The 12,786-nt window shown below is 46.6% G+C and overlaps 1 protein-coding gene across 22 annotated transcripts in view; it reads right to left on the minus strand.

The window, feature by feature from the left end:
• PPP2R2B (protein phosphatase 2 regulatory subunit Bbeta) overlaps positions 1 to 12,786 on the minus strand; it is a 487,122-nt gene that overhangs the window by 59,834 nt on the left and 414,502 nt on the right.

Raw genomic sequence — 12,786 nt, forward strand, 5'->3', positions numbered from 1 at the left:
TTAAAGAGAGGGGGAGGGGGAGGGGAAAAGGAAGGGGGAGGGGAAGAAAGTGATGGAAGGAGGGAGGGAGGGAGGGAGGGAGGGAGGGATGGATGGAGGTCCTTCATTTTCTAGTTCACTCCCCAGGTGGCCCCAGCCGCCAGTGTTGGGCCAGGCCGAAGCCAGGAGTTTCATCTGCATCTCCCACGTGGGTGGCAGAGGCCCAAACACTTGAGTCATCTGCTGCTGCTTCTCCCAGACCACCAGCAGGGAACTGGAGTGAAAACAGAGCAGCTGGGACCTTCGGGTCGACAGTGCCCATATGCGATGCTGCCATCGCAGGTGGTGTGGCTTTAACTGCTATGCTACAGCAATAGCCCTGGAAAACCTTTTTATCACTCAAGCCATTGGTGTAGGATGCCAGTGAAATCCTGCTTGACAGGGGAAAAGCCTGGTGTGTGCTTGGTGTGTTGCAGTATGGCAGAGCCCTCTTGCACATTCAAAACTACCCTGTGTAAATCAAGCAACTTTCTCCTTACCAGCCCATGGATCAAGGAAGAAATTAATAAAGAAATTAAAGTGCAAACCTTAAGTGCAAACCTATGGGATACAACAAAAGTAAAACTAAGAAGAAATTTTATAGCAATCAATGCCTATTTCAAAAAATAACAAAGATCTCAAATAACCAGTCTTTGTACCTTAAGAAACTGAGAAAACAAGAACAAATGAAACCCCAAAGTAGAAGCAAATGATAAAAGTCAGATCAGAAATAAATGAAATCATCTAAAAATACAAAAAAAAATCAATGAAAGAGCTGATTCTTTGGAAAGATAAACAAAACGGAAAAATTCTTGGCTGGAGTAAGTAAAAATGAAAGATTCAAATAAAATAAGAAATGAAAACACCTTGCAGCTGACATCACAGAAATACAGAACACTGTAGGAGGTTGATTTGTAAACAACCATGAGGTAAAAAATTTGATAACCCAGAAGAACTGCACAAATTCTTACACACATACACTTTACCAAGACCGAATCATGCAGATTTAGAATACTTAAGCAGACCAATAACATACAGCAAGACTAAATCAGAAATAAATCTCCCATAAAACCAAAGTCCAGGACCACAGGGCTTCACTTCTGAATTCTATCAAATATTTAAAGAAGAATTAACACCAATATCAATATTATTAAAATGTCCAAACTATCAAAAAGCAAATTACAGATTCAATGCAATCCCTATCAGAATCCCTATGATTTTTTTTATAGAACTAGGAAAAACACTACTAAAATTTTTATGGAACTGCAAGAGACCCCGAATAAGCAAAACAATCTTGAGAAACAAGAACGGAAGATCTTACACTACTTGACTTTAAAATATGTCACAGTTACAGTAATAAAAACAGTATGGTATCATCAAAGAAACAGATCTATAGACCAGTGGAACAGGACAGAGACCCTAGAAGAAAAGCCCCATATCCACAGCTGACTAATCTTTGACAAAGATGTTAAGAATATGCAATGGAAAAAAAGACCATCTTTACAGCAAACGGTGCTGGGAAAATCAGATGTCTCTTTGTCATTTCGTGTCTCACCCTTATAAAGATCACCTCACAATAGATTAATGATCTAAATGCAAGACCTGAAACTTTGAAACTATAAGTGGAAAACATAGAAGAAACGATTCAAGACATTGAAATGAAGAAAAAGAAAAAGATGGACCCGGTGTTGTGGCACAGTGGATTAAGCTGCAAACTTCAAAGCTGGCATCCCACAGGGTGCTAGCTCATACACAGGCATGTCCATTTCTGATCCAGCTACCTGCTAATGTGCCTGGGCAAGCAACGGAAGATGGCCCAAGTGCTTGGGCTCCTTCTACCCACATGGGTGACCTGGGTGGAGGTGCAGGCTTCAGCATTGGCGTGCTCCAGCCCTGGAGTGAACCAATGTACAGAAGATCTCTTTCTCTCTAACCCTCCCCCCTTCTCTCTGTAACTTTGACTTCCAAATAAATAAAATAGATCTTAAAAAAAAAAAAAAGACACTGAAGCAGGCAAGGAATTTTTGGATCAGACTCCACACAACACAGGGAACAAAGAAAAAAATAGCCCAGTGGTATTTCATCTAAATAAAATCCTCTGCACAGCAAATGGAACAATCAACTGAATGAAGAGACAAGTTAGAAGATACGAAAATACACTGACAAGTTATACAGCTGTCAAGGGATTAGTGACCAGAATGTATAAGGAACTGAAACAATTCAGTAGCAAAAACAACCAACCAAAAAAAACAAAGCACCAGAAAAAAAAGCAAAAAAAAAAACAAACCCTAATAATCCAATTACAAGTAGACAGTAGACCTAAACAGCCATTGCTCAAGGCTTCCATAGGACAGACAACAGGTACATGAAAAAAGTTCTCAACATCATTGATCATTAGGATAATGGAAATCAAAACCACAATGAGACAGTGCCTCACTTGAGTCAGATCAACAATAACCAACAACATAAAAGTAACGCATACTAACAGGGACCCGGAGCAAAAGGAACTCTGGGAGAAATGTAAGTGAGTTATTGTGGAAAACAATATGGCAGTTCCTGAAAAAAAAATTAAAAATAGAGCGACCATATGATTTAGCAGTTCTACTCTATCCAAGGCAAAGGCAATCACTCTGTGGAAGAAGCCTCTGGACGCCCATGCTGACTGTAGCACTGTTCTCAACAGCCAAAAAGGGGCAACAGTGTGAAGTGTCCACCAACTGATGCAGGATGAGTAAAATGTGGTTCATAACTGCACAGCAGGATACTGTTCAGCCATCGAAGGATGACATCTTGTATGGATGGAACTGGAGGCCAATATGTGAAGGGAAATAGGCCAACCACAGAAAGACGAGTGTCATTCATGTGGAATCTAAAAATTCTATCATAGAAGTGTAAAGTATAATGGTAGCTACCAGAGCTAAGGGAGAGTGGAGGGGAGGGAGGCGAGGGGAAAGGCTGATTTCCAGGTACTAAGTGACAGCTACATAGGAGTAAGAGGTTGTGGTGTTGTAGTTTATAGCAGCTAATTATAGACAATGAAAATGTGAATTATAGACAATTATACGTGAATTACAGACAATGAAATGTGTATTTCTCTATTAAAACAGAACTCCAAACTGTCCCAAGTATGCACATTTATTAGATGGTCCCCGTGCCGAAATATAAGGTGCTCAGTAAGGATTTGTTGATAGAGTAAGTGAGAGTATGTAAGCAAATGCATTCTCTCTGGCAGATTAGAGAATCAGGCAGTTAAAATGTTTCCCAGGGCTGGCGCTGTGGTATAGTGGGTAAAGCAGCTGCCTACAGTGCTGGCATCCCATATGGGCACCAGTTCGAGTCCCAGTTGCTCCACTTCCAATCCAGCTTTCTGCTATGACCTGGGAAAGCAGTAGAAAATGGCCAAAATGCTTTGGCCCCTGCACCCACGTGGGAGACCTGGAAGAAGCTCCTGGCTCCTGGTTTGGGATCAGAGCAGCTCTGGCCATTTGCAGCCATCTGAGGAGCGAACCAGCGGATGGAAGACCCCTCTCTGCGAGCGAACCAGCGGGTGGAAGACCCCTCTCTGCCTCTTCCTCTCTGTAATTCTGTCTTCAAATAAATAGATAAAACTTAAAAAACATTGTTTCACACACATGGATGTCTCTTTGGAAAATATGAACACTAAAGCATCGTTCTTCTGATTTTGACTTTTATTTCTGGGTGAACTGAAAATGAGTGAGAACACGAATGTTGACAGGCAGACTGACACCGCCCAGCACAGGTGCGCTTCAGACACACAGCAATGGGGACACAAAAGCACCCCAAGCCATTTCCTTTGCAGGGAAATCATCTCTCATTGCTGAGCCCTGGGCTGGCTGGACACCAGGTGGGGGATTAAGACTTGAACTTCTGGATTCTATTCAACCCAGCGGCAAGAACAAAGGTGTTGTTTTGTGAAATGCAGTCACCTCCACAGTCTAACCTTTCAGAAAACACAACTCTTCCAGCTCAGTCTTGAGGGAGTTTTTGAATTAAATGAACAATCTGGAGGAAACACAGAGTTCTAGACAGATGTGATGCTGGGTAGCCCAGAGCCCAGACCTAAGAAGAGTTGGGACCCTCTGTGTAGGAGGAAAGAGAAGGGAAGGGAAAGGGGCAGCCACAATGGCTCCTCACGTGGGTTCTGGGGCTGAGGGCTGGGGTGGGAAGGACTGGGAAGGCGGGGCTCTGAGCACAGGTTCACAGGTAACTGTAGGCCCTGAGACCCCAGGCAGCTCCTCTGCTTGGCTGGGCGCTGGCCACTCTCTGAAACCAGCGATTTTGAAATGGTTTGTGCTCCAGTTCACCCTCCCACCTACCCTTCCCAGCTGCATTTACTGCTCCCTGTACTAAGCCCTGGGAAGCTCAACTGGCCAAAGGACCTCCCATCACATAGCTGATCTAGGTAGGGGAGACAGACGTGAATTTCTGTCGTTCCACAGTTAAGTGGGTCACGTGCCTCAAAGGAGGGGATTTAAGCCGGTCAGGAAATCTGGAGAGGCTTTCCTGTGTGCGAGTGGGCTGGGCTGGGCTGAGCAGCACGAGGGGTCGGCAGGGGGAGGGGAGACTGCTCCAGCCAGAGAGACGGCAAGGTGAGAGGCGAGGGCAGTGTAGTTAAGATCCAGCCAGAGATGAGGTACTCAAGTTCAGGTAAAAGTGGAATAGGACGATAAAGCATTTCAGTGAAAAAAATTAAAATCCATGCACAGTTCTTTCATGATACACATTTTCCATGAGCTTTTTGGAAGACTCTTGTATGCATGCATTGCAAAATATTTGCACCAAAATAAGCTGCTCTTTTATTTCTATTTTCCCAAATGTTCTGAAGTTTCTGTGTAGTGATAGGAAATATACAGGGAGAGGAGGTGGCTATGCAGGTAGGAGGCAAACCCCTTAAGAAAGAGTTCAGCGCCACCCCAAGAGAAATTCTAAAAAGTAGAAAGATTTGCCATGATTGTTTTTGACTGTTTTGATCAGATGACTCCAGATGTAGAGAACAAGGTAGAGGACTATTCATAGAATTCTTTAGGCTGATACACTATTAAACACCAATTGAAGGTATGCCTGAGCTACGGCTTGGTGATGGGTGATGCAAGAGGGTGGATTTAGCTTCGCAGTTAAGCTACTGCTTGGGATGCTCCATTCTTGATCAGAGTACCTGGGTGCAAGTGCCAGTCCTGCTCCTAAATCCAGCTTCCCGCTAATGTGCACTCTGGTGACAGCACTTGGCGGCACGGCTCTGGTAGTTAGGCCTCTGTCAGTCATGTGTGAAGTCTGGATTGAATTCATATTGCCTGGCTTTGACCCAGTCCAGTCTTGGCCATTGCATGCAATAGGGGAGCGAACCAGTGAATTTGAGTTCTCTCAGTCTGTTTCCTTACATCTTGCAAATAATAAAATTATTTTAAGCCATTGTAATCCATAAACTGTACTATGGAAATTTATATTTACTAAATAAAAGTTAAAAAAAAAAGAAAGCAAGCCAGGGTGTGTGTGTGTGTGTGTGTGTGTGTGTGAGAGAGAGAGAGAGAGAGAGAGAGAGAGAGACAGAAAGAAGGAAGGGAGGGAGGAAGGGAGATCTTCCATCCGTAGGTTCACTTCCAGATGCTCCCAAAAGCCCAGTTTGGCTTGGAGCCTGGAACTCAATCCTGGATGACAGGGACCCAAGTGCTCGAGCCATGCCCTGCTATCTCCCAGGGTGCGCATTAGCAAGAAGCTGGATTGGAAGCTTCATTTGTTTGCCCAAAATAAAGTTAAAAAAGAAAAAAGGCTTGGGGCTGACACTGTGGTGTGGAAAGTTAAGCCTCCACCTGCAGCGCCAGCATCCAGTATGGGCACTGGTTCGATGCCCAACTATTCCACTTCCGACCCAACTCCCTGCTAATGCACCTGAGAAAGCAGCAGCGGACACTTGGGTCCCTACACCCACGTAGAGACTGGGAAGAAGCTCCTGCCTTTGGCCTGGCCCATCCCTGGCTGTTGTGGCCATTCAGTGAGTGAACTAGTGGACAGAAGATCCCTGTCTCTGTTTTCCTCTGTGTAACTAATTTTCAAATACACAAAGAAATATTTTAAAAAAGCAGAGTTTGTGATATATAAAAAAGTATCTTTGCCTTTTGGAACATTACCCTGAAATCTGTAGTGGGCATTTACTCTGTAACAACATACTCTGTAAGCATCCTTCGTGCATAATCTCAAAGAATTCTCCAAGCACTCTGTGAAATAGGCACCAGTACAAAGTACTATCGCAAAAGCAGCAAACCCAGGCACAGAGAGGTGAAGCCACTGGTCTAAGGTTGCCCAGCTATAGGGGCCATAGCTGGGATTTGAGTCCCAGGTCCACATGACTGCAAAGCTAGTGGTCACTCCACAGTGCCACACCACACCGAAATATCCCACAGGGCAGGCAGTGATGAGTGCCAAATGACATATGTCAATTGGTGGGAGAATTCATGGAACAAACAGTATTACTGCTAATATTAACAGTGGGAGTCATATCACAGGTTGGTGCTGTGGTTAAGGACCCTCAATTAGGTGTTACAGGTGTTTGAACAGGACACCTATCCTGTGTGCTCCCCTCCCTGGAGCTTTTGAGGGCTACACCTGCTTTTCCCCCCACCCCAGGAGCTATCAGAGCTCAAAGCAGGCCCCCACCAGGGCCTTTCAGAAAATACAAACTTCAGGACTCTCATGGTTCCTCCTAAGTGCTGTCCAGGGCATCCTTCACTACTGCGTGTTGTCTGCAGGGAGTTCCTGAGGCTGGGGCAATGTGAAGGCAGTGTGGCAGCCAGGATCAAGGGGCATGACCAAGAGGGAGCTGCCCACCCAAGCTCCAGCCTGATGTGATGGGCCGTGTGCTGACTGAGGCCGGCAAGTGCCTTTGTGGCCATCGTGGGCTGCCTGGTGGTGTCTGGGGAGGCAACCAGGAGGGCGTGGTGAACGTTGCTCACTGTGTCCCAGCATCCCCACGTTCAGGGAAAGGCTTGCCTGCTGCTGCCCAGTGATTCTCCTCCCAAGAAGAAAGAGGGAAGTTGGCAGTTCAGGCAGGACAGGACGGACCCATTAGGAGATGCTGGTGGGACTGTGTTTGTCACCTGCCCTGGACACATCGTCCTTCCAGGGTCACGCAGGGAGATGAGCTGGAACCTACTGCCTGAGCTGGGTCCCCAGGTGATGGCTGGAGCTTCCTCTGCAACACATTCCTGGGGGCTTCCCAGGCTGGTGCCAGGCACTGGGGTTACAGCCCCCTCCTCTATGGCCAGGGCATCACCTTCGCAGCCCCCTTCGGAGCCAACTTGCAGGGGAGATTTTGTTTGCCTGGTTTACAGGGGAGGCACCTGCAGGTGACACATCCTGTGCATGGTCCCCCTAACCCAGGTGACTGGGCGCCTGAAGTGAGCACCGTCAGCCATGGCTGTAAATCAAACAACAAAGCTCAGACAGGAACCTGCCCTCCGTGCAAGGCAATCTGGGGCAGGCGTCAGTCATCTCACGTGGCTCAGCCTCACTTTGGGAAGATTCTGGGCTGTACAGAAGGGACACTGGATCAGGGAAAGAAAAGTGTTCCAGGGGTTTGGAAGGGTCCTTGGATCCTCTTCCTGGGCCATCATCTGTGTGTGTGTGTGTGTAGGGTACACAATGGGAGGCCATGGTGGCCAAGCCCCTATGGAGTGTTCAGTTCTTGTGTGTACACACATAGGAAGAAAACTTGCGTTAGACACAGGGGTAGCGAGGACAAAGTGTGCCATTTGATGTGAGTCTTAGAAGGATTCGACATCTGAAGAGAGACCTAAACGAAGAGAGGCCTGGGGCCATGTGGTTTTCTGAGGCAGGGGGAACCTCATGGGTAAAGGCCCTGAGGTTGCAGTGTGCTGAGAGCGCAGGGGGAACGGCCAGGATCTGCTGCGGCTAGGAAGGAGTGAGAAGGAGACAGGAAGAGATGTTGGGTCAGCAGTCAACTGGGGACAGAGCTCAGATTTTCTCATGAAGATGAGGGACGCTCAGGCTACCCAGCACTGCCTTCTCTTTGTGTTGAGAAATTCCCTCGTTCTTGCACTCTCTGGGCACCCCCCCCAACCCCCGTTCCTTCTGTCCCTTTTGTCTCCCCCCACCTCCCCAGCTTCTTTCTATCTTCCCGACTAACCAAACCAGTGTTGCTGTGATGGGGCTTATTTGGCAGCCTCACCTGCAATCCTTCATCATCTTCCCCAGCTCCTCACTGGAGGCTGGCAGCCCCCAGGGCCCCACTTCGACACACAATGAAAGCTGAGCAAAGCCCTGAAAAACAGGAAGCACCTGAGGCCCCCACTTTAAAAGACAACTGTGTCAACACACAGCAGGGAGAGGCTGCAGGGGAGGACTCCCTGCACCTTGTGAGTGGACTTTTCACAGAGGACAAACAGCAGCTGTGTTTACCATGGCAACCTCCAGCACCCTGGCGAGTTGACAGAGTCAAGGCCGACTAAGAGAGAGCTGACCGGCTGGAGGTAAGGAACAGAGGGAAAATGAAGTTGTGGAGAAGAGAAGGAGAGGGGGATAGGGAGGAAGAGGGGAATGGGGAGGGCGAGGGGGAGGGAGAGGCAAAGGGAGAGGGAAAGAAAGATGGAGGGAGATGGAGAAGAAGGGAGGGACAGGGAGAAGGGAGGGACAGGGAGGAGGGGAAGAGGGAAGAAGAGGGGGAGGAGAGGGAGGAGAGGGAGGAGAGGGAGGAGAGGGAGGAGGAGAGGAGGGGGAGGGAGGGAGAGGGGGAGATTCACCTCTGGAAGGTTGAGAATGAATTTTAGCCATTCAGTAACCCTAGGTCAAATTTCATTGAGTTTATTAGACGAATCTTAGAATGCTCTTGCAATCAACATGATCAACACTATGGGGCCTTTTAAACAAAATTGCTATCCATTTAAATCCATGCTTGTTCCACATCTCCTTGGTGGAGTTCAACTGCGAATCACTGGGATTACTTTCTATTTAGACGGACAGGCTCTGTTAAGGGTCAATGGTGTTCCATGTCGTCAACTAGGAAGTACATACAGAAATGTTCTCCACACGCGTGGCCCCACACTGGTCCTTCATCAAACAGTTACCACACACAGTTATCCTTGAGAAAATTAGGAGCTTCTCGGGACTGCTCAGGAACAGTTCTCTTAGTTTTTTTTTTTTTTCCCATTCCTTTTTTTTCTTTCTTTTTCTTTCTCAGACTACACTGAAGAGGGAGGAGAATGGTGGGGACTTGGTGGGAGGACAGGTATGGTGCAAAGAATTACTATGTTCCTAACATTGTATTTGTGAGATACATACAAATTAAAAAAAAAAAAACTTAGAGGCAACTGATCATACCCAAGTCTCTATGGCTTCTTCTTGTTCACAACCAGCCTTTTTTGAACAGCGGAAACCTTGTTTAATATGAAAAAGGAAGAGGGGAGAGCTGAAGCTGTGGGTGTCTGGGTGTCCACCTCCCTGGGGAGCATGGGTTTGAGGCCCACTGGAGAATCAGGATGAACATATTATCCCAACTCGAGGGCAAATCAGTGGGGTGTCTTGGAAATTCCAGATCCCAGTCTCAAAGAAGAAACACCCTTCGTGACTGTCCAGTAGCAATTACTGCAGATTCGAGACGAAGCCGATAGCTCAGAGCACCCAATTTCACTTTCAGGGAAAGCCAGCAGACCCTCTCCGGCTTAGGGGCTAGAGCGGCATCTCAGCCAGGCTACAGTTCCCTAGGAGCAGGTAACACAGTGAGTTCCCAAGAACTCCGTGGCCCAGTTTAAAGGAAACCATGCCTCACCCATAACTTCCAGATGGCTTCATTCCTAAAATCACATCATCTCAGGAGGTACCAGCAGCCTAGGTTTTCTGTCTCCTTTCACATAGCAAAGACAAAGACATTCTTTCACACATCCCAAGGTGCCCTATGCATGGCATTAACTCTTCTGAGAAGGACAACTGGATGTCACCTTTTCATCAAGGCCCCCTAGCTGCCCCCAGCCCAGCTCATTATCATGCATTTCTAATAGAAATTGGACTTTTTATGTTGCATCATCTTTTGTTAGAAGCATATGTTTCTGTTTTGGTGAATTGCATTCTATTAGTAATCACAGCAACAATTCAATCCAGTAGAGAATTTAAACTCAGACAGTCATATATGCATAGGAGGGAAAATCTATGCATATCTGTACTTGTAGAAATCATTAAAAAGAAGGCCGGCGCCGGGGCTCACTAGGCTAATCCTCCACCTTGCGGCGCCGGCATACCGGGTTCTAGTCCCGGTCAGGGAGCTGGATTCTGTCCCGGTTGCCCCTCTTCCAGGCCAGCTCTCTGCTGTGGCCAGGGAGTGCAGTGGAGGATGGCCCAAGTGCTTGGGCCCTGCACCCCATGGGAGACCAGGAGAAGTACCTGGCTCCTGCCATCGGATCAGCGCGGTGCACTGGTTGCAGCACACCAGCCGCGGCGGCCATTGGAGGGTGAACCAACAGCAAAAGGAAGACCTTTCTCTCTGTCTCTCTCTCACTGTCCACTCTGCCTGTCAAAAAAAAAAAAAATCATTAAAAAGAGCTTTCAACATTTATTTGAGGGAAGTGAGTAAGAATATATATTCAAAGAAGGAAAAGCAGCAATGCGAAGTGTCTGGGTTTTAAAGAACTTATTCACATATTTTTATAATGGCTCTTGGTGGAAATCCAGTTGTGATGGCATTTAAATTCTATTGAATGCATTAAAAAGGTACTGTAACAGTTTTATTTTAAAACTGTTGACGTTTACTCCTGAAATCACATTTTTCAGCAATTATTTAACATTATGATGGGAATGCCTAGCTATCTGTTTAAAAATGCTCAGGCACTTGGCTTTTCAAAAATTTTCAAAGGAGCACACAGGACAAAATCTGATGTTGTATGACCTAAGATTTTTCAAGTCACACAGACCTGGGCTTGGATCCTGGCTGAACGGTTCACCAGTCATCGGACACTGGACTTGGTATTTCGTCTTTCCCAGTGTGACTGCTCCTTTCTGTAATTTCAGGGACAGGAACCGCCCTGTATGGCTACTGGGTCTGATGCTTACCAGCTAACCTTAGAGAGCTTGCTTGGTGCAGGGATTATGCTAAGCACTCCACTTCCAAATCTTCACAATCCAACCACCTTACCAAGAAGGTACTAACGTCTTTCCCATATGACAAGTGACCCCTGAAGCAAGAGAGGTCTTAGCAATTGCTAAGGGGTATAGTTACCCTTGAACTCTGGCAGTCTGGCTCCAGGCCCTATGATAGCTATGGCTAGCATCCTTAGCATTAACTAAGTTGTGGGGAAAATGCACCATGTGGTGAGACTGCCTGGGGGATATTTTCTGACTGGTTTCCTGTGGCCCGTAGCTGTGGCATCCCTCTCATCTGCCGGGGGAATTCGGCTGTGATGAGAGAACTCTAGCAATGCTCAGGAAATGTGGCTAGTGGAATGATTGGTCACTGGGTAGCAATTAACGTCACTGAACAACAACAACCAAAAACCCTGAAAGGTCCCCCGGTTAGGAGATTTCCAAATAGCTCCTGTCCTCGTTGTGAAAACCTTGAACAATATGGACGCTCATCCAATTATCAAACCAACCTGGGGGTGGGGGTGGGGGCTGAGTCTGGCATTATGTGTACCCATTATTAAAGGGTAATTCAGTGTAACAAACCAAATCGAGTATGTACAAAGACTGTCAAATAAAATAAACCACTAACAAATTCAATTACTTCCCATTTTCAGTGGGAAGAGTGCCAGTCATTTTTCATTTGAAAAAATATGCATCTTAATTCCATTTTTTAAAAACATGAAAAGGAGCATTTCAAAGCCTCTTGTGCTTTCTATACCAAGGCCTATTTCCTATACACACATTCCTCTTGGTGCTGGAGCACTGTCCCTCAGAGAATTAATGGGGCATTAAGCCTCACTCTGGTCAAAAACCTTGTTTCCTCCAAGGATCAGTGGTGGACGGGGTTCAAAAAGCAGGAGTGATAGGTTGGCTCCAGCTCGCAGCGTCCCATCAGAGCTGTGTTTCCAGAACGAAGCTGCCACTCAACAGTACCCCGCCAAAACCCCAGGGAATCCTATCCAAATAATATAATTTTTAGATTTCCCTGCTCACACCCTTCAACAGCCTCAATATGGGCCTAATTTCTTCTTTTACTGGCTTTGTCATCTCGATTGAAATAAGCCTGAGAGGAAAAACCCCTTTGGACCAAGTCAAGCTTCGTGCTTCGAGTTATTAAATATCTTAGATTGTATTCTTTCATTTGACACATACTTATTAAGTGCCAATCACTGCATGGGGCGGTACGTGTACAGCGTGAACAAAGCCGAGTACCTTGTGCAACATCAAGTCCAATAGAGAAGAATGACAATGTCTCCAGGTAAATAGATTGTTAGAAGCTGTCGCTGATGCTATAAAGAGATGTGTGATTTCCTGACGGAAAACAATGGGGGCCCTAATTTAGATTGGGAAATTAAGTTTTCAAGGAGTGCCAACTCATCCCCCGCAAGCAGGGCCGCGCACTTCCCATCCTCAGAGTCAGCGATTCCCACGAGCGCCGGTTTTGCCATTTAGCTGTATGTAGAGACACTGTTGGTTGCCACAGCTGAGGGATTTGCCGGCCTTAGTGGGCAGGTGCCCAGGTTGCTGCTAAATGCCCTATGACCCACTGGACAGTCCCCTGCATCACGTGGCTGACAGTGTCACTGGTTGCAAGGTTGAGGAATCTAGCTCCTAAGGAAATCCTTC

This window comes from Oryctolagus cuniculus, chromosome 6 (assembly GCF_964237555.1).
Source record: "Oryctolagus cuniculus chromosome 6, mOryCun1.1, whole genome shotgun sequence".
NCBI classification, from domain to species: domain Eukaryota; kingdom Metazoa; phylum Chordata; class Mammalia; order Lagomorpha; family Leporidae; genus Oryctolagus; species Oryctolagus cuniculus.